This window comes from Myotis yumanensis, unplaced genomic scaffold (genome assembly GCF_028538775.1).
Source record: "Myotis yumanensis isolate MYYU_CA2020_CCGP unplaced genomic scaffold, mMyoYum1.0.hap1 SCAF_12, whole genome shotgun sequence".
NCBI lineage: Eukaryota > Metazoa > Chordata > Mammalia > Chiroptera > Vespertilionidae > Myotis > Myotis yumanensis.
Genome location: NW_027223763.1, coordinates 50739873 through 50759896, shown reverse-complemented (window position 1 = coordinate 50759896; position 20024 = coordinate 50739873). Strand labels below are relative to the sequence as shown.

The 20024-nt window shown below is 45.0% G+C and overlaps 1 long non-coding RNA gene across 2 annotated transcripts in view; it reads right to left on the bottom strand.

Moving 5' to 3' along the window:
- Positions 1-14025, bottom strand: part of LOC139021255 (uncharacterized) — a 125737-nt gene extending 111712 nt beyond the window's left edge. Inside the window, exon 1 of one of the 2 annotated variants that reach the window (XR_011473421.1) lies at positions 13837-14025. This is a non-coding gene — a long non-coding RNA (uncharacterized lncRNA). The remainder of the gene's footprint in view (positions 1-13836) is intronic. The other variant, XR_011473420.1, reaches the window with a different exon arrangement.
- Between the last annotated feature and the right edge of the window lie 5999 nt (positions 14026-20024).

The window sequence follows — 20024 nt, the reverse complement described above, 5'->3', positions numbered from 1 at the left end:
TGTGTAAGATTAGGGCCCGTGACTGAAGTGATTGGCCAGAATCTGCATGCAGGAATGCCACCTGGACCTGGCATAGACAACAGGTGGTGGCTGCAACACAGCTCCAACTGTCCACATAGAAGCTTCTGTGGCAGGTCTGGGGCCTCTGTGGGCACTTTATAAGGCATTACTATGTTCAGGCTTCAAGTTAGCAACCTTCTGGTATAATATTTATGTAATAACATCTTCTACCTGAAATTGGTAAGGCCTGAGCATATTGAGATCATAATTTTCTTTACGCTAAAAGGGTTCTCCTTTCTAAGCTGTTTTTAAGACAAGATTATTTCAAAATAAGTATGACAGCAAAGCATAAAGAGGAACCCGAGTCTAGGAACCTGGGGCTTCGGGGAGGACTCCTAAGGCTCTCGCAGATGCAAAGAGCCAAGTACTATGATTTAACACTTGGGAGGCACTGAGCAAGGGTTTGGTACAAGAAGAGTACAGGATGGATGTTAGTTCTTGTTAGAATCATGCCAGGTGCCCATCTCTTCGTCGTGCCTTTACAACCCCATAGCACCTCAAGACCTAGGATTCTAATAGTTATTAATACTCCAGATGCTCCAACCAACCCCATGATCTTCTTCAATGTAGCTTCTCAGTGTGTCAGTCAGTGGCGAAATCAGGATTTGAGCCCAGGCAGGGAGACACTGAAATTCACATGCTTACTCATGACCCTACTCTGACTGTCCAGCCTACTTAGCTTCCTCATACCCACACCTCTCTAAGTCTGCCTTGTGCCTTCCCATCTCAGGTTTTTTCTCCTCTAGAAGGATAAATGGGAACTGGGTGCCACCCTCCCGGATCTCAGCCAGTACAAAGGAGAATATATTAAGAGACAAACAAATGGTACAGACAAGTTCCTCAGAGAAGAAAATTGTGTTTTTTTTAAGGCCACAGTTTTGTTTAGTTTTGTTTTGTTTCCTGCAGGGATTCAAAAATGAGCTCTCAGCTCCTCAGGTCTGCAAGAGATTTCTTTCATTCCCGAACTTTCCATGGGCTTCTGATTTATAATGTGTGTTCTCTGCAGATTGTCACAGAACAAGAAACTTGCCTGACTAAACATAATGGAGGCACCAGGCCTCTGCTGACATTATTGGGGACCAGTGGCTTGCCTGCTGCAGGGTGTGAACAGTCATTCAGAACAAAAGAAAATAACATAAAGGAGGCGGGGGTGACAGAGTCCAAAGGGGAGAGCAAACTGTCTTCAGTAGCAGTTCTAAGAACGACTTCCTCCCTGGGTTCGTCTGTGTGCTGGTTGGTGCAGTCCCGGCCCAAGAAGATAAGAAGGGGGTATCTGTGCAGAGTTATAATTAAGTTGATCGGATCCTAGCCCTATTTCTTGTATTAATTAATGTGGTGGCTTTGAACAAGACCTTGGCCTTTTTTTGAGACTTAATTCCCTCATTTCTCAAATTGATATGGTAATATCTGCTATGAAGATCAAAAGATGAAAAAGAATTTTAATGCATTTCTGTGTTCCATAAACATGTATTGAGCTCCAAATAACAGTCAGCCTCTGTGGTCTGTGACCGTAGCGGGAGGCCCATCCTCGGACCTGAGCAAGTCACTGAGCCTTGCTCCTTCTATTCCTGTGTCTAAGATGAACTCAGTCATCTTCTCTTTCCCGACACTCCCCGTGAAATTATCCTAAATTTAAGGAAGATAACTAGAAAACAAAATCTTTGTAAGGATATATTAAATTGCTATTGTTTCTTCCATTTTAGCATGCATTATATAGCCTTGTAGTGAACACCACTCTCTCTAGAGAGCGACCGCCTCAGCTCAAATCCTACTATGTTTTGGCTATGTAACCTTGGACAAGTTCCTTAGCCTTCTTAAACCTCCTATTCTAGGTTTTTAAAAGAGAGAATGCAGATAACAACATCACAAATTATTCCAAGACTTAAACAAATATATTAATGGATATACATGGGAAAGGAAGGCAGCAAAATTTAACAAGTCACTCAAACTCCGAGGCAAAACAGGACCTGGAATATACAGGATGTCCCAGAAAATGTATGCACACTTTCACAGCTGATAGCTCAATTTTGAAAACGAAACATATTTCAATAAACACTGCATTTGTAAATAATTATTCAAAGTGTGTGTATACATCTTTTAGGAAACCCTATATATACGTATTCTATTCAGCACACTGCTGGCTAAATACTTAAAAATTATTGTGATATCTATATTCCCAACTACATATCTCTAATATATACATATATCACATTACTCCTATAAGTGTACTCCAAGAGACTCTAACTCCAATATAAATATCATGAGAGTGATAGTAATAATTACTATGTTCTCAACACCCTGTGCTAAGTGCTGTGCCAAGCACTTTAGATATATTATTACTTATACCCCTTAAAATAACAGTAAATATGATTACTTCCACCACCTGATAGTTGAAGAAACTAAAGCATAGAAAATGTACACCTTGGGCCAGGGGTTGCCACCCTTCTCGGCTAAGAGGCCGAGGCTGGACTTGGGCTACTGCGGAGCAAGGGCGAAGAGGATACGCCTCCAGCTGCAACCCTAGGAAGAGAAGGTCAGCGTGAGCCAAGGGCAGAGGCGATGAGAGGGGCAGCAGTAGCACAGTTTCCACTGGGAGTGAGCTCCTGGAATTGAGGGTGGTGATGTCATGGTTAAGTTAATTATTCGACAGTGTAGCTGAGCCCTCCCGAACAAAGAAGTCCCTTTGGTAGGGCCTTAATTAAAGGTTATTCAAATATTTGAAGATCAAGGTGATCTAATTCTTAAGGGTGGTTACTCTTCAGAGAAAGTGGTCTTTTTTCTCCAGGGGACACAGATAAAAACAGACTTAGGCAGAGTGATTAAGCTTAGTACAAGTTAAAAGGCAAAACGTCAATAGGTTAACTGGCAGGATAACAGAAAATGAGAACTGAGATTAAAATGCACTGTTATATACTGTGGATGTGAGATTTATTAAGAAAGGGAGAGAAATAACTGGGGCGACAGGAAGCGAGTCAGTGAGGAAGCTGAGGACTTCCTCCAACCTCCCCCTCCCTCAGACCCTGTGCTTTGTTGGCCCGGAGGCAGGAGGGCAGGACAGGTGCTGCTCTTTCCTCCTTAGCTTACATCTGTGCACCTGTTTCTTCCCTCCACAGGCTGCAGTCTTTCAGATGCAGGGGCATAACAGTAGGTTTACGGTTGTGAGTATGTGAAACAGAGTTTATTCTTGTATTATTTTTTATTAACTAGAGGCCTGGTGCATGAAATTCATGCACTCAGTGTGTCGGGGATGTCCCTCAGCCCGGCCTGTACCCTCTCACAGTCTGGGAGCCCTGCAATCGATTGCTCCAAAAAGGTAGGCCCTGCTCACCCAGGGCTCTGCAATGGATCACCCCCACAGAGAGAGGCCCAGGCTACCCGGCTGGTGGCTCTGTGGCAGGTAGCCTGAGTCTCCCTCTTGGGGGTGATCGATTGCACCCCACAGAGGGAAGCCCCACCCACCCACCAGCTGGTCGCCTGGGCCTCCCTCTACAGGACAATCATGGGGCAATGGCAGGTGCCCCCCCAACCAATCGCATCACACCTGCCTTGGCTGGCCTGGCGCCAGTTCCTGTCATAGCATGGTTGTCCAGAAGGTTGTCTGGAAGTCGTTCTGCTATTCGGTTGTTGGTTCGATTTGCATATTACCTTTTCATTATTATAGACTATTGTATTATTTTCCACAGGAAACTGTAGATCTACTTTTGCCATCCCTCTACCTGTGAGAATGCCTGAAGAGAGTAGACACCTTACAGCCCAGGATATTCCGACCATCCCAGCAGTTCTAAACAACTCACGCAAATGTCCCCTGACCTGGCCAGCATCCAGCTCCCCTCTCCACCGTCTGGGTCACTTACATTTGAAATGGGTGATATTTTATAGTAATAACAGCATTTGATAGTGGAATGGCTGTATAATTTATTGTCTAAACCACAATGCTCTGACAGTGAAAAGATATGCCATGATAGGCATAAACCCAGATAGTCCTGGACAAATTACAGGCCAGAGGGTTACTCTATTAAGCATTTACTTTGTGCCAGGCACAGGACTAAATGGTTTGTAGGCTTTATGTCATTTATTCTTGCCAACAGTCCTCTAAAAGAAGTGTTATTATGAGCCTCATTTTATCAGCAAGGAAACTGAGATTTGTAAATCTGCCCAAGGCTGTCATTCAAACTCAGGCAGAAGTGCGGAGTGTGCACCAGCCTCGGGGAGGGGCACCTGGCCTGGGGGGGAGTGAGGGGAGGCTATCAGGGCTCAGCGGGACCACCTGAGCAGCCACAGCTTTGGCATCAGGCTGCCTGTCCATCTTTCAGCCTTGAGTTGACACCTCCCTTCCCCGCTAGGAACCACCTCCCACCCCTACCACTTGAACCAAGTTCACAGGAAGCCCTGAGTGACAACCTGATGGACCAAAATGAGTATCACACAGAGCCAACAGCCACCTGATTAGGCCCCTCTATATTCCCCTCACAGGCACGGAAACTGGAAACATCTCTCCTTTCTCCTGGGAAGTGAGAGAGAACGTTTCAGAAATGGTTCCACCTTAGCCCAAGAAACAGAAAACTTAAAATGGGAGATGGGTAGATCAGAGGAGAATCACATTCTTTCTTGTAAATTTAAACATGAACTAAACCTCAAGGAAGGCTTCTACCTGTTGAAGAGATGACCTTGCTGTGGTGGCTTTGGAAGGCAGAAGGGAGAATGTGCTGTTAAATGGGAAAAGGGGAGAAAGCACCAGGCTCCCTTTTCTTTGTTCGCACACTGGGGAAGCATGTATGGCTGTGCTATCCTGCAGCTTTGTGCGCATGGGTGCATTAATCTAATTCTCTGAAATTCAATTTCCTCCTCTATATAAATGGAAAGAGCACCTATTTTGCAATATAGTCAATATTATTATCTTCTATAATAGGGTTCAAGGGCGTGATCTAGATATAGTACCTGGTTCAATAGACTGTAGCTACAAGTATTTCTCAGATGAAGAGAGAAAAAGGCTCCAACCCCATGTTTTAGGATGAGCACCCACCTGTGGCCTCTCAGAACCCAGACGTGACAAAGACCAGGTGGCTCTGTGAGTCCCCTGCTACACGGTGATGACACATGTGAAGCAGAAGGCTCTCCATAGGCTCACGTTAATCACAGAGCCCGAAGCAGGCCTTTGCATGTTTGCAAAGCATGAGACGCCCAAGAAAATCAGAACAGAAAACCTGTCAACTCGCAAGACGTGTTAAGGCTGCATCTGGGAAAGTATCTTAGAATCAGGTGGGAGTAATTTTGAATCCAACCAAGTTTGGCTACCTTTTAGCTATGTTTTCCTGAGCAATGTTTCCAAACTGTACTTTTTCATCATAAAATGGAATGAAGGAACAGCCGATAGACAATTGTGAAGATTAGAGAGAATGTGTATAATGCACCTGTGGCTAATTCAGACAATTCATTATAAGCACCTTTTATTTCACTCATGCACAGAAGGAGAAAAAGATTCCTATCAGGACAATTTAAATATTCTCTTATGGTAGCAACATATTCAATGAAAAGAGAATAACACTGCAATCAACATTAGGCTAGATATAAAGAGGCAAAAATGTTGAAAAGTCACAACTCTTGATTGATGGTCAGCTGACAGTCAGCCACGTGAGTAAGGAGTTACCCTAAAATTGTTTAAACATTTTATGGGCTATATTCCTCTGCAGTACATTGTGAATTAAACTATGCAAAGACTTTCTGACCCAGACAATGTTACAAACATTTAGTTTACCCTGCCTAGCACAGCACCTGATGTATAGAAACAGTCAATATAGGGCAACCATGCCGTTGGCCATTCATTGTGTGACTGCAGAACTACTGTCAAGCCCTCAAGCCTCCAAAATAAAACACAGTCTTCTTTAAAATATGAATCAGTAGAGAAGAACTGAATCATAAACAATGCAAAGCAGAGGGAAACTAAAAGAAAAAAATCAGGACATGCTTTAAGAAAAAGCTAAATAAGTGTCCTAGCAGCAGAATTCAATAATTAAATCTATGAGATTCAGCCAATATTTAATGAGGACTGTTCCCGCGAGTAGACACCAACTTCTGGTGAAGAGCAGAAGGAAGCGACTTTGGTTTCTGTATTTTCCCTAACGTTGAAAGTAGCAAAGCGATGTGAGTAAGTGATCAATACTGCCTGCAGCATCAGAATGTCTGAAGAGGCAGCAGGGCCCTGCTCTGACCTCCACCAACAGGAAGGCCAAAGTTCGGTTCTGAACAAACATACTGTAGGAACAAATTCTTTTTGAAAAACCTTTACTCCCATGAAAACACTTGATTCCCTGCCCAACAACTGCTAAATGCAATACCATATACCAACCTCCTCGTTGATCCCACCATAGCTTGTTTCGCCTGGAGAACTTTCAGAATTGAAAATGTGGTCAAAGCACCAAATGGATTTTTCTGCCCCTATGCCTTCCAGAACGATGAGTAGCAATAGTTAAGGTCTTTTAAGTCCACCACCTTAAGGAACTTGAGCTCGCACTGGACAGGATGTCTCGGGAAGTCACAGCCACACCCACTGTGGAGCCCACTGCAAGTGCTTTCATTCACATCTGTGAGTATTAATGAATATGCATCCAAACTTCCATTCCATAAAGACATATTTCATAATGTGCGATGATTTTCCCTCTGTGTGCTTACTTCGGTTGGATTTCACTGCAAGAACCTGCTGTGGCCTCACTGGTTGGCTGTTTCCTTTCAGTTTGGGCTCAGCTCTCAGTGTCATTGTCTTGATCTCCACTGTCACCTTGTGCATAGCACAGTGCCTGAGGGTTGGTCGGCACTCAATTACTAACTGATGAATGAATGCTGCGTCACATCTAGCTATTTTGAACATGGAAACCAGAGTGTGCACCACATCCCAAAGGCCTCAACTTATCCAGTTCCAGTCCTTAAATCATGGCATTTGCCCTAGGCATAGAGGCACAGCCTTCTCTAAGGTGGTAACGCACCCCCCAGAGCCCCCTCCACAGTGATGGAAGGCACCAGTAATTGGTCTTTGTGGCTATATCTGATTCAGAATCCTTCTTAACACAGGGCCTCAGATAACCACTTACTGATCGGTTCACACATAAGAGAAGGCCAACGTACTATTGCTACTTAAGAAGGAACATGGTGTTTAACACTGAGCAAAAGAACCAGAAGTCTCTCCAACAAAAAATGTTAGCTCTAGAGCTAAGTAATGCCTATTTTAAGTTTCTGTATCGGCCTTACCCCCCGCGATTCCCCATACGTGTGCATGTGAACAGGCACACTTGCATGCGCACACACATGCTCACACCCACACAGAACACATGACCCAATATCCAGCATGCCCCCTCCTAAATGTACTGGGAGGCAAGAGATATCGACCCTGTGGAAAGTCAGCAGCTGCATTTGATGGCTTGGCCCAACTTTGCTCAGCCAGCTCATCGTGGGTGATTATGTTCTCATTTCCACCCTCAGGCGGCAAAAGGAGAAAGGTCAGCTAGTCTGGGATCCTTTATACAGCTGTTACAGATGTTTATGGAAGAATTTGATATACCACATCTTTCCCAGAAGTTAAAAAAAAAAAAAAAAGACTTGTGAATGGGATACTGCAAGCTCTAAATTCATGGCAGTGAGAAAACAGATTTCTTTGTTAACTGACCCAGAACATTAAATTGATTATGTAATTTAACATCACCGCTCTATTTGCTGGCTGCCCATTAATACTGCACCCTTCTATAGTACAGGCCATTGAAAACCCTAGACAAGGGAGAACATATTTATTTTGCCTGGAATTTGCAATTTTCTGTCATATGAACTAGTAGTCATCTGTAATTTCTTTCTCTGAGGAGAGCCTAATACTCCAGGAGAAATGATGATCACCCTTATTTGATACATCCAGTCTTTGTCCATCTTCCCTTCTCTTCTTATTTCCTGCTGCAGGTGGATCTGGGATTCAAGGAACTCAAGAATTTACCTCTATTTTGAAATGTGATTTCTAGCTTTGGGAGATATTGTGCTCTACCCAGACTCCCTGCCCTTGATCTCAGGGAAAGACAGGGGGCAAGAGAAGAGGAACTCACAACAGAGCCCCCATCAGCTGTTGAATAAAGGACAATGCACTGCAAAAGGGCACAGATTCACTGGAGATACTTGTTTAAAAAATATAGATTTCCAGATGCTAGTCCAGACCAACTGAGTCAGAATAACTAACCCAGATGATTCTTAGACACAGTAAATTTGAGAATGATACTCAAATTTGATGCCTAGAGAAGAATGTGGAAAGCAGGGAACAATCAATAAAGAGAATTTTCAGGTAAACCAACTCTATGTTATGATATGTCCTTCTCAGCAGAACCCTACTTCAGATAATCACACCTCCACTAGGATTTTCCATTCAAAGATCGGAGTTGGGTGCGATTGTGCATCCCGGCATGCCTGAGTGTCCCTCAGAGCCCTCTAAATCAAACTCAAAAGGCAAGTAATGCCCAGGCCTTCCTAAGGATGATCTTTCTCCAGTGGATTATGTGCGGTGTGGGCTGAGTCCATGAAGATACGATCTCTTGCTCTTACTTATTCTTAAACCGATAAATAAATAGAAACTATACCACAAATCCCTGCTGGTATTTTCCACTGTGGATATTATCCTTCCACATTCCACCTCAGCCCGAGATGACGGCTGGACCTGACCCCAGGCAGAGCTTTCCACAGAACACATCAGCCAAATGGTGCTTTCAAAATCCCCAATAACAGTTGAAAAGAGCCAAGGAGGCCAGGTGCTGGGCAGGAGGTTATTTTAGGCTTGGCCGATGGTCCAAATTGGACATTTCCTCTTGCCTACCATAACTCTCCATTAAGAAAGAGAGCCTTGTATCTTTCTCCCCAACCTCCCATCTCCCTACTCTGCACGCCTCCCATTTCTATGTCAGTGGTGTGAAATTATTTTTGTACCATGTAAAGCACTGCTCATATGCAATCATTTAACTGACAATGTAAATGATCTCAGTGTCAGAAAGGAAAGACTTTCTCCTCTAACGGTGCTTTCTTTCGCCTGGTAAAGATTGTGGGACACCGGGTGGACAATGGGGATAAGAGGCACTGAGTTATACAAGGATCTAAGAACTGAAAGTGGCTCTAAGATACTATGAAGCTCAGACATTCTGGTCACATTCAAATGCCTTAGTTGCTATCAGAGGGCCAGTCTTCCTTCTCCCAGTACTGAGGGCTTTTCTAGAGAGTGGGAGAACCCTCCACTGCCTTCTGGATTCTGCCACATCTTTGAGCCCAATCAGTTTGTTACAATGATATGCTTTCAATTGTCTCCTTTCTTTTCATCTCAACAACCACAATTTCAGCTCAGATCCTTACTAACTCTAGAATTTTCTTTATATCTCTAACTTGTTGAATACAGTAGCCTCTGCTCTCTGCCTCTGATACCACCCTCTCCAGTGTGATTTCTTGTACACAGTTCCTAGCATGTGCAGCATAAACACCTTGGGTGACTCTCCCATTACTCAAAGGAAAAGGCCAAAACTCTCTCCACTGGTTCTCAACCTTCCTAATGCCGCGACCCTTTAATACAGTTCCTCATGTTGTGGTAACCACCAACCATAAAATTATTTTTGTTGCTACTTCATAACTGTAATTTTGCTACTGTTATGAATCGTAATGTAAATATCTGATATGCTGTATGTGTTTTCCGATGGTCGCGACCCACAGGTTGAGAACCGCTGCTCTAGACCTCTATTCAGTTCCAAAATACCTTTCCAAACGCATCACCTAAGATGCTTGTGCACACCCTATGTTTCTCTGTATCCAACATCTCCGTCCTCCTAAAAATGCTGCTTCCTTTTGCATCTTCACAGTTCGTTCTTGATTGTCCTTCTCACCCCGGTGGGCATTCTGGTATATACTTACTCTTTAAGGTGCAGCTTAACAATCACTCCTGATTTCCTTGGTGAAAATTATTGCCTGCTCTGTGCTACTAAAGTATCTATTTTCCCATCTATTTCAATACATCTTACAGTATAGTTGGTTGGCTTTCTATTTGCTAGACTGTACGCTCTTACAAGTTAGGGATGAGCTATTTGTCTTGCTACAAGTAACAGGTCCAGCACAGTATTTTGTCCATACAACAGCTCAATATATGTTGATTTGTAATAAATGAATTATTTATGTTCAAAGCAGGCAGCTACTCCCCACTGCCTGCATAAGTAAGTTGTGATTTTCTCTTCTTCGGAAAGCCTGTAAGACAGAGAAGGAAGCAGCAAGCCCAGGATAGAAGGCAGTGGAAACTTTTGAAAGACACCTGCCCTTCAAGGCCTATCTCTCTACACAACCCACACAAAGACCTCCTTCCAGCTTCTAGACTTCTTTCATTTTCTTATCTCAGTTGCACATAGCTTCTGGGAAGTGGTTCTGTTGAATATATTTGAGTCAGTTGCTGGTTCATTAGCACCTTCTTGCATTCAGCTGTGTCAGATAGGCACAGAGAAACTTATTTTTCTCAATTAAGAAAAGTTGCAGCTCCAGAGACAACTGAGAGGCTTCTAGGTCTGTCCAGGATGCAGAAACACCAGGACAAAAACAACACGGTTGCTCTGCCTCCGTGGCTAGTGTGCACGTGGTTACACTGAGACCCTAGGCCTGAGCCAGGGATACTTCTCCCCCAGCCGAGTCCCCCTGGCAGAGTCCACAGCAGGTGCTAGAATAGATCCTGAAGATCAACTAGGGCAGTGGTTCTCAACCTTCTGGCCCTTTAAATGCAGTTCCTCATGTTGTGACCCAACCATAAAATTATTTTCGTTGCTACTTCATAACTGTAATGTTGCTACTGTTATGAATCATAATGTAAATATCTGATATGCAGGATGGTCTTAGGTGACCCCTGTGAAAGGGTCATTCGACCGCCAAAGGGGTCGCGACCCACAGGTTGAGAACCGCTGAACTAAGGTGTTCACCTTCAAAGCTGAAGTAAAAGAGCAGGAAGTTGAAAGATCCAGGAACAGCATTACTGCAATAGATACAAGTTTCTAGTTCTGACCCGGCTTGCCCTCTAAAGAGAGTGGGTAACATTAAGTACAGAACTCCTGCTTCTGCTGGAATCTTGAGGGATTGGGTAGTGAGTTTGGGGCAGGAACTGGGGAAAACTCAAATAATTTGCATAATAAAAAGAAGAGAATTGAGAGTTTCCAGATAACAATCCACATAGAAAAGGGGGAAAAAAGGAAGAGAAGACAAAAAGGGGGAGAAGGTGAGAAGGGAGTGGAAGACCATGTTCTCTGCTATGTGAGAAATTTTCTTATGGAAATTGATGGACTTTCAAAATTTCTTAGCCCAGGTTGAAAATGAAAGGATTAGAGTTAACATGTATAGACCCCAGAGCCAAAAACAGAGAAGCCAAAGGCCTGAACAAATCTTACCTCAAAGGCAAAGAACCTTGAATCTCAGCCATAAGAACACCCTTCCTTAATCTGAAAAAAATGGACTTGATAAATCATTGCAAGAATTCTTGAAGCACCGAACAGTGTGGTAATTTGTGCACCTTACAACAAAGGGAAAGAATAAAACCATGAGATATTTTACCAGTTTATATTTAAATCTTTTCTCTGTCCTTAAAATATTACTCATATTTAGCATTTTGTATACTATTTTTCTTAGATAATAGGAAGTCCTTGCCTCAAAGAAATAGGTAGAAGGAAGAATTGTGATTGGATGTCATTGCTGTCAATCATCTCGACTTGAAAAGGGAGTTGCTCACCTTGTTCCTGGGAAGCTCTGATCTTACATTGCGCGTGGCTTTGTCACTGAAATCTTTTTGTCTGATTCTCCTAACACAAAAGAGATAAGCCTCTGCTGCTTGAATATTTGAAACAAAGAGGAATTTCGCTAGCAGAGGCCAGACAATTCAGCATGGGAAATATCTTTTTACTTGCTATTCTCTTGAGTCAAAAATGAAAGAAACTTTGTTGGAAAAACTCTTTGATTGAGTCTATCTCAGAGATCTAAAACATTTTGTTCACACTGTTAAGAATAGAGCCAACTAATTAATTTAGGGTCTGGCAAGAAGAGAGTCTCCCTTGATACTCTGTCATAAATGCTCTTGGAGAGGAGAGGCCGAAAGGCACTGCCCTAGGGACTCACCAGATATGAGGGGAGGGCTCTGGATGCTTCACATCCTGAGACTGAATCAAGCAAGTCTGGAAATGTCTGGGAGAAAACGTCGCAGCTGACATGAGGTTACGTAAAGAAGATTACAGGGACATGAAGGAGAGGCAATCGCGGCAAAATAAGAGAAAATGGGGCAAATTGCAATCATTAGCCAGCGATACAGACAATTTAATGTAATACAAGAATGTGATAGATAAAGGGGAGTTTCAGAGACACAGACAATAAGATTTGGGAAGGGATTTGAAGGTCAAGAGGAAGATTTTGACATGTAGCCCTTACTTCTCCAGACCTCTCTGGCCTTTGGGACACTTGAGAAATTGTGTGCTAAGCTCCTTCCCAGTTTGGCTGTTTGTACAACAGAGCCCTGTATCCTCTCACTTTCCTGTGAGCCTTAGACCCCTGAGGCCTTCTGGAGGGTTGCCTCAGTCTTCCTCAAAGGCAACAGAAAGTCTGTCTTTCTCTCTCCTAACCAAGCTTGCCTGGTATGGACTTTGCAGCAATTGTAACATTTTAGGTCCCCATTCAGGCCTGGGCACTAAAGTAAGGCCCCTGGGGTGGGGGGTGGGTGCACTGACTATAAAATTGCTCAGCAAGGCTGGGGGGCGGGGCCTCTGGCCCACAGGTTTCGCTCTGCTGTGAGCAGCAGAAGCCATTCTCTAACCAGTTGCTGACCTAGTTCTGAAAAGCTTGACTTTGTCACATTTTTGGTCTGAAGCTGGACTTCTGGACTTCAGATGGTTAGTGTTCATCTGAACCCATGCCTCTACACGTGTACACACGTATGTGTATACACACACACACACACACACACACCCCATGGCTAATACGAAAGAAACAGTTTCGTATTCCATGTAAGGTGATTGTTCTGGATCCTGTCTACACATGCTTCCCACCTATTATTCTATTCAAACATCTAGTAGTTTCTTTCCCTTCATCTCTTAGCTCTGCACACCTTCCTTCAGCACCTTCCCCTCTTCTCCTGAATCTGGTGGTGCCTTTGCCTCCTGGGGCATGTCCTCAGCATTCCCAGGGCACACTTGACCATTTCCCTCTGGCTCCTCACACCTCTGGCCACTCAGACAAGTTTCCTGCCCCCACCTCAGCCTGAACCACCGGGGCAGCACCCCTGCTAGGCCTCCGAGTCAGACGATGCGCAGACTTTGCAACATTTTGGACTTGGAAGGGTGCGATTACCACTGTAAATAAAAAGGATAGTACCCAAAGCCGTTCACAAAATTGAGTCAACACAAAGGGAAAAAGAAAGTTCCAACACATTGCCAACTGCAGGCTGCACAGACTACTACCAGTTACTTGTGAGCAAGCTCAAAAGAAGTTTGTGACCTTGTTTAAAGTGACACTAGGAGCCGTTTGAATTCCTCCTTCCAAATAGAAATGCCATTTCAAAACCACTTCAGGAACCACCAACAGGTTCGAACCCCCAGACTTCAGCGACGCAGTGACAGAAACATTCTGAGACAAGGATTCTGGGGGTGAAGGTGTCAGCGAAAGGAGTGGGGGCGGGGAGGATGCCGTTCGAACAGAACATGGAGGCCACACTGAGACGTAAAAAGCGTTGCAAGGTGGCAGGATCCCCCCGCCTCACAAACTCACCTGTCTGGAGAGGCGATGTTGTCACCCTGGGGAGGGGTCCACTCAGGAGTCAGGCTGCCTGTTCCGAGTCCCAGCTCTGCTACCAAATGGCTGACCTGCGGCAAGTTCCTTAGCCCCAGTCTACCTCGATGTCCTCGCCCACAAACGCCAGGGTTGAGAGGAGGATCAGGTGACCTTGTTTATGTAAGGAGCAATGCCCACACCTGCAAAATCAATATACTAACAATGAGGGATCCCTCATAAGGCGTAAAGGATGATCAGGTGAGTTGACGTATGCAAATTGCTCATGGAAGTGCCAACTCCCTGCTGGCTAGGAAGGCCTGACAAATGAAGCACAGGGTAGGGTGGGGGCAGGAGCAGCAGCCCTGCAGTGCTGGCTGGAGAGGGAAACAGGAAGTGCCCCAGGGCCTGGAGATGTCACTTTCTCCTTTTCATTCCCTAGCCCCCTTCTCTTCAATCCCAGCCAATCCGCCAGCACCACAGTCCCCGAGAAGGCTCTTCACCAGGGGCGGGTCTAAGGAGCTTGCAGCTCTCCCTCAGACATGGGTAATGTGTCCTGTCTTCCCACCCACCGCCTGCTATAGCACCCTGTGCAGGGAGGAATGGCTCTCACACTGACCTGCAGAACGCCTAGCCTGTCAGAACCTCCAGGGGACAGAAACCATGGCTAATCTCTCAGGAGGGCGAGGGCTGGAGGGACTGACACCTGAGGGTGGCCTCTGGGTTTGAGACTGGAAGACAAAGAGAACTTTAGGATTCAGAAAGAGAAGGTGCTCATGCAGAAGCCCAGAACCTGGATGATGCTGCCCTGCAGACAGGCAGGTAATGGATCCACCCAGGCTTCTGGGAATTCATGCCCCGCCCGTTCTTTGTGCCCTGAACAAACTTCCTTGGCCTCCTGGAGGCATCAGTTTCCTTAAAAAATAGGCCCAATAGGAGCATCTACTACAGAGCGCTGACACAAGGATTAAATGAGATCACATGGTTCCGCACCTGGCACTTAGTTCTGTCATCTTCCTACATCTCTGAAATCTGACAGTCTCCACCCCCTGCCCTGCCCTGCCCAGCCCAGCCCCCTTCATCACCTGTCCTTGCCTCAGCTCATCCACTTTTCTTTTTTAAAATATATTTTTATTGATTTCAGAAAGGAAGTGAGAGGAAGAGAGAGAGAAATATCAGTGATGTGAGAGAATTATTGATTGGCTGCCTCCTGCACACCCCACACTGGGGATCAAGCCCACAACCTGGGCATGAGCCCTGACCAGGAATTGAATTATGAACTCCTGATTCATAGGTCGACAGCCACTGAGCCACCCAGGCTGGGCTCAGCCCAGCCACTTTTGATTCAGTTCGCAACTGAACCAACTCTTTCCAGGCCCCGGGGAGAGACCCAGATTAAAATGGACGTTGGCTCATGTCCAAGTCAGTTGCCAGCAAAGTTATCCAGACAGGCTTGACGGAGTCCTGGCGAGACAAAAGTGTGAGGCCAACTGCCTGCATCGTGATCCCACCCCAGACAGTGTCCTGGTGAAATTGTCACCCGGGCCCTCCTGCTGCAGGGTTTGTGGCAGCCATTTGCACGGTGAAGTGGGCCCATTTCTTTCTTCCTGTATTAAATACCCACAGGCAATAATCCTCATTATGGGCCAATGGCTTGGAAAATGTTATTATTAAATCAAAGCCATTTGCAATAAGGGGAAAAATTCATTTGCAACTATAAGTGTTGTTGCTTATAGCTGGGCATTAAGAAAACAAATGGTGGCCAAGTCCCCCAAGCCCGGCACCTCTAAGCTTACTCCCAGGACGGTTCCTCGGGGCCACGTGGAGGAGTGGAGAGCGGACCTGGGGGGAAATCCCAGGTGGGGATGGTTTCTCATAGGAGATCTGACTTGGGGGCAGTGGGACTGGCCTGGGAGCATGGTGGTCTGGCTGTAACTCAGGACAGACTGTTGCCCTCCCAGTTTGTTTTCTAAAAAGATATTAGGAAGGTTTAACTCGAATGGGGATTCCATTTCCTATTACAAACTACACTTGAGCATAGGCTCTGAGTCAGACACACGTGGCAGGCGATTCCAGCTGTACCATTACTAGAATAAATTTGGACAAGGGACTCAAAGCCTCAGGGCTTTTGGTCAGGGACTGAGATTGCTGGACCAGATATATTTCATCTCCTGAAGCCTTGCCTCGGGTTACAGATCTTGAGTCTAAGAAGGAGTGCATGCCTTGTCCCGGCTGGGCCCCAGGCAGCCTCGTGTGCTCATGGGGTCTGCTGTGATGGAGGCTGACGGGAGTCACCTGAGACACGCTTCTCTCCCTCCGTGGCCCAAGGGCCCAGACCCTGCAGCTGAGGCTGATCTCGGCTGAGTCCTGAGGGTCCTACCCGTGGCTGCTAATTAGAATATGGGGACTTAACAGGAATAGTGTAGCCCTTCCTTAAGCCAATTAATTCAGAGTTTCTGGAAATGGAGCCCGGACATCTATATATATATTTTTAAAACTCTCCTGACTTATCCCTGGGGAACCTTGCAGCGGGTTTATTACCTCCACCCCATAGCCCATGGTCTGATAAGGCATGTATGTTTATCTAGGAAAGGTTACCCACGTAATTGATGTGATGCCCTTTCACACCCTTTCAAAGGGTGGACGACTTTTTAAAATACTCGGATAGGTTTTATTTAACAAGGTTTCCTCTAGAAAAGAGGATGGGAAAGACTCTGGTCACTTCACTTCCATGACAAAAGGGAACTAAGGTGCAAGAGTGATTTGGGATCCTCGGATTCCGGGTGGGCAAGAGGAAGGCTGGAATTGCAAAGCGTGACGCATGAGACACTTCTTCATGCAACCAATTATCGTTTGCCCTACATGCACTAATCACTGTGCGGGGTGCTAGAGAGTCAGTGGTGAATGTGACAAGTTTTCCCTCACTGAAGAATGTATAATCTAGTCGGTGCACAGACAAAACACATCAACTTAAATACATCACTCTGATCTGAACTGATCCAATGGATTGGACCTGGGAGAGCAAGGTGGGTAGTTCAACTGAGGCATAATCCAAAGAAGCTGAGAAAGCGGCAGAACCCAGGTGTAGGGCCACTGAGCTAAAGCATGGAGGACCAGGAGTGTGAAGAGGATGTGCATGCCCCCAGACCCCGTTTCCAAAGCCTGGGGTACACACAGCTCCCCTCCACCGTGTTACAGTACAGCCAAGCGCTCCTCACTGTAGTGAGCACAGGGGCAGGGGAAGAAGAGAACACAAGCTGGCGTGAGGGGAATTCGGCCCTTCCACCCAGACCTGCTTCGTGATCTGTCTGTTGTCAGCCTCTGGGATGCTTTCTGTCTGTCCTCTTCCTCTCGGGTGTCCTAAGGAACATAGCCATGCAATGCAGCCTCGTCATCCTTGATCCTTTAAGAGGACCAGCTGCTAACCTACTGCAGGCCTTGATAGGCAGCATGTCTCCATGAGTACCCACTGTGATTTCCTGGTCCTGTCTCTACTCTCTCCTAGTTCCCATTCTCCCCCAAATTTGGCTCTGTGGCCCACTTTCACTCTCTCTCTCTCTCTCTCTCTCTCTCTTCAGAAACCTGCTTTGTCTCTATATATATTTTTATTTTTTTGGTTAATCTTCACCAGAGAATATTTTTCCCATTGATTTTTAGAGAAAGTGGAAGGAAGGGAGGAGAGACAGAGAAACATCAATGTGAGGGAGACACATTGATTGGTTGCCTCCCTTCATGTGCCCCAATCAGGCCTGGGTTGGATCCTGCAACCCAGGTATATGCCCTTGCCTGGGAATCGAACCCAAGACCCATCCCTGCGTGGGCAGATGCTGTAACCACTAATCCACACCAGCCAGGGCAGCAGGGCAGCAACCCTCTCTCATGCCTCCCATTGATGAGTTAGCCAGTCAGCCCTTTCATGAAGTGCTTGGTGCTAATACTTAAGTATCAGTACTCCCAGCCCCTCCCTGACTCACCCATCCCTGCCCTAGCCCAGGGTCAGGCAACCCCCAGGCCTGTTCTTTGCTGTGGGATCACACTAGTGGTCGAAGCTTCTGGTCAGGGACAGAGAAAGGTTTCTCTCTGCCTTTGACATCTTGGCAAGTTAATAATATGACAAGTAGTAGAATCATGAGCAATGGCCTGTAAAATGTAGAAAGACTGTGAAGCTTAAAACTGAACCCTAGACATCACTGGCCTCCTGAATTCCCTCATTCCATGGAGGATCTCAGTGCAGCCCAGAGAAGTTATTTAATCAGAGTTGCATAATTTGTTAAAAAGTTCTATCAATAAAATAAAAATCTTCTAGAACCTAAAATATCATCTCTACATTCTTAAGACAAAATGATTACAACTGTAAACCCCACACCTGATAATGTCACGGAGTACCAGGTATGAGTGGTCTCCAGAGCCCCCTTTACCCAGCCTACCTTGAGAGGGCTCTTTACAGAGCTGTACCGAACAGAGGTCCTGGTTGGGTGGAAACTCTGCAGCAGAATTAGAGGGTCTTCAGGATTTTCACTTTGTCCATATCACCAATGGTCTGGGGTCTGATTCTCCACCTCTCACTCAGAAACTGAGTCTTGACTTAGAATGCTCGCTCACCCTAAGTCACCCTCATGGGTCTGGAATATATAAATCACACTGTGATTTATTCCACTTATTATAAGAAACAGATTGTCAAGCTGTTAAAACAGGTTCCTGATTTGGCTAAAGGATTGATGTTAGGGGGAAAAAATCTAGTTGGATTAAGATCTTTCAAGGCCATAAACAGTAAAAAAGAGTATGACACTCCATCTATAAGTAATTCAAAATAAAACAAATGTCTTAACTTTTCCCACAAAGACATAGTTGATAGTTTTTCCCCTTTAAATATCAAATTATTTCCAAAAAATCTGTTTCTTGTTGCTCCTACAATATTGTGCCTGGATTGGCTTTTGGGGAGTTGAGTAGTAAATAATTCTTGTCCCAGTCTTTCTAAACACACACACCAGAATCCATGGAATAGAAACACATATGTACTTGGGTTCAGTGGACAAGAGAGAAAGAATGATATGTAGCGACCCCCTGCCTGCTAGTTTTACACTGGAAGAGTCCACTGGGCCAGGCTATCTGTCTAAGGGCATTCGTGGCTGATGTGGTTACCAGTCTGCTGCTCTACCCTCACTTAAATTACTCATCCAAGGGGAGCTAGAGGGTCAAAGGAGTTTTCAGTGTCTCATTCTGTTGAATAGAATGCAGACCAGCGCAGGGATAGCACTTAACCAGGGTTCCACCCCATTCATATCATTGAGAATCAGGCTATTAGCCTGGCCAGTGTTACTGAATGGTTGACCATCCATCCATGAGCCAGGAGGTCATAGTTCAATTCGCGGTCAGGGCACATGCCCAGGTTGTGGGCTGGATCCCAGTGGAAGGCATGCAGGGGGCAGTCGATCAATGATTCTCTCTCATTGTTGATGTTTCCGTCTCTCCCTGTCCCTTTCTCTCTGAAATCAATAAAAATACATTTTAAAAAAAGAAGACTATTATACCTTATCTTATTTCTTATTTAATTACATACTTTGGTGTTTGAAGTTCACAGTAAGTAGTAACTCTCCCTGAGTCCAAATTAAATGATAAATAAGACATGAAATGATAGATGAAGACCAAAATATCCGTGTTTAGTGTAGACAAGCTGATTGGAGACCGTGGCTACAAGTCTGTGACTACAGAGCTTCTTTTCCCCATTTTCTGCCTCTCAGTCAAGTCCTAGGTACAGCTCACCTGACGGGAAGTCTGAATCCATAATACATTATAAGGATCGTTGTCACATTGGTCCAGGATGTTTAGCAGTCTTAGCTTCTCCATGGCAACATTTTTTAGGGAATATACCTTATCTGTTAATAAATAATGCTTTCCTTTTCTTCTTTTTTTTTGTGTGTATAGCTTCTTGTGTGTGTGTGTGTGTGTGTGTGTGTGTGTGTGTGTTTAGACAGAGAGATGATAACATATATATAAAATATATATGATATATGTGAGTAGATTGGAGATTGATATTAATATTTATATTTATATTTACTTGGCTTTCCCAGATGAGTGTGGAGGAACCAAGACAGCTTTTCAGGACTAGCAGATTTTTATAACAAAAAACTCTCAAATTCTCAATTATCACAAAGATAGTCTGATTCCTTCAAATAGGATTTTTCTGT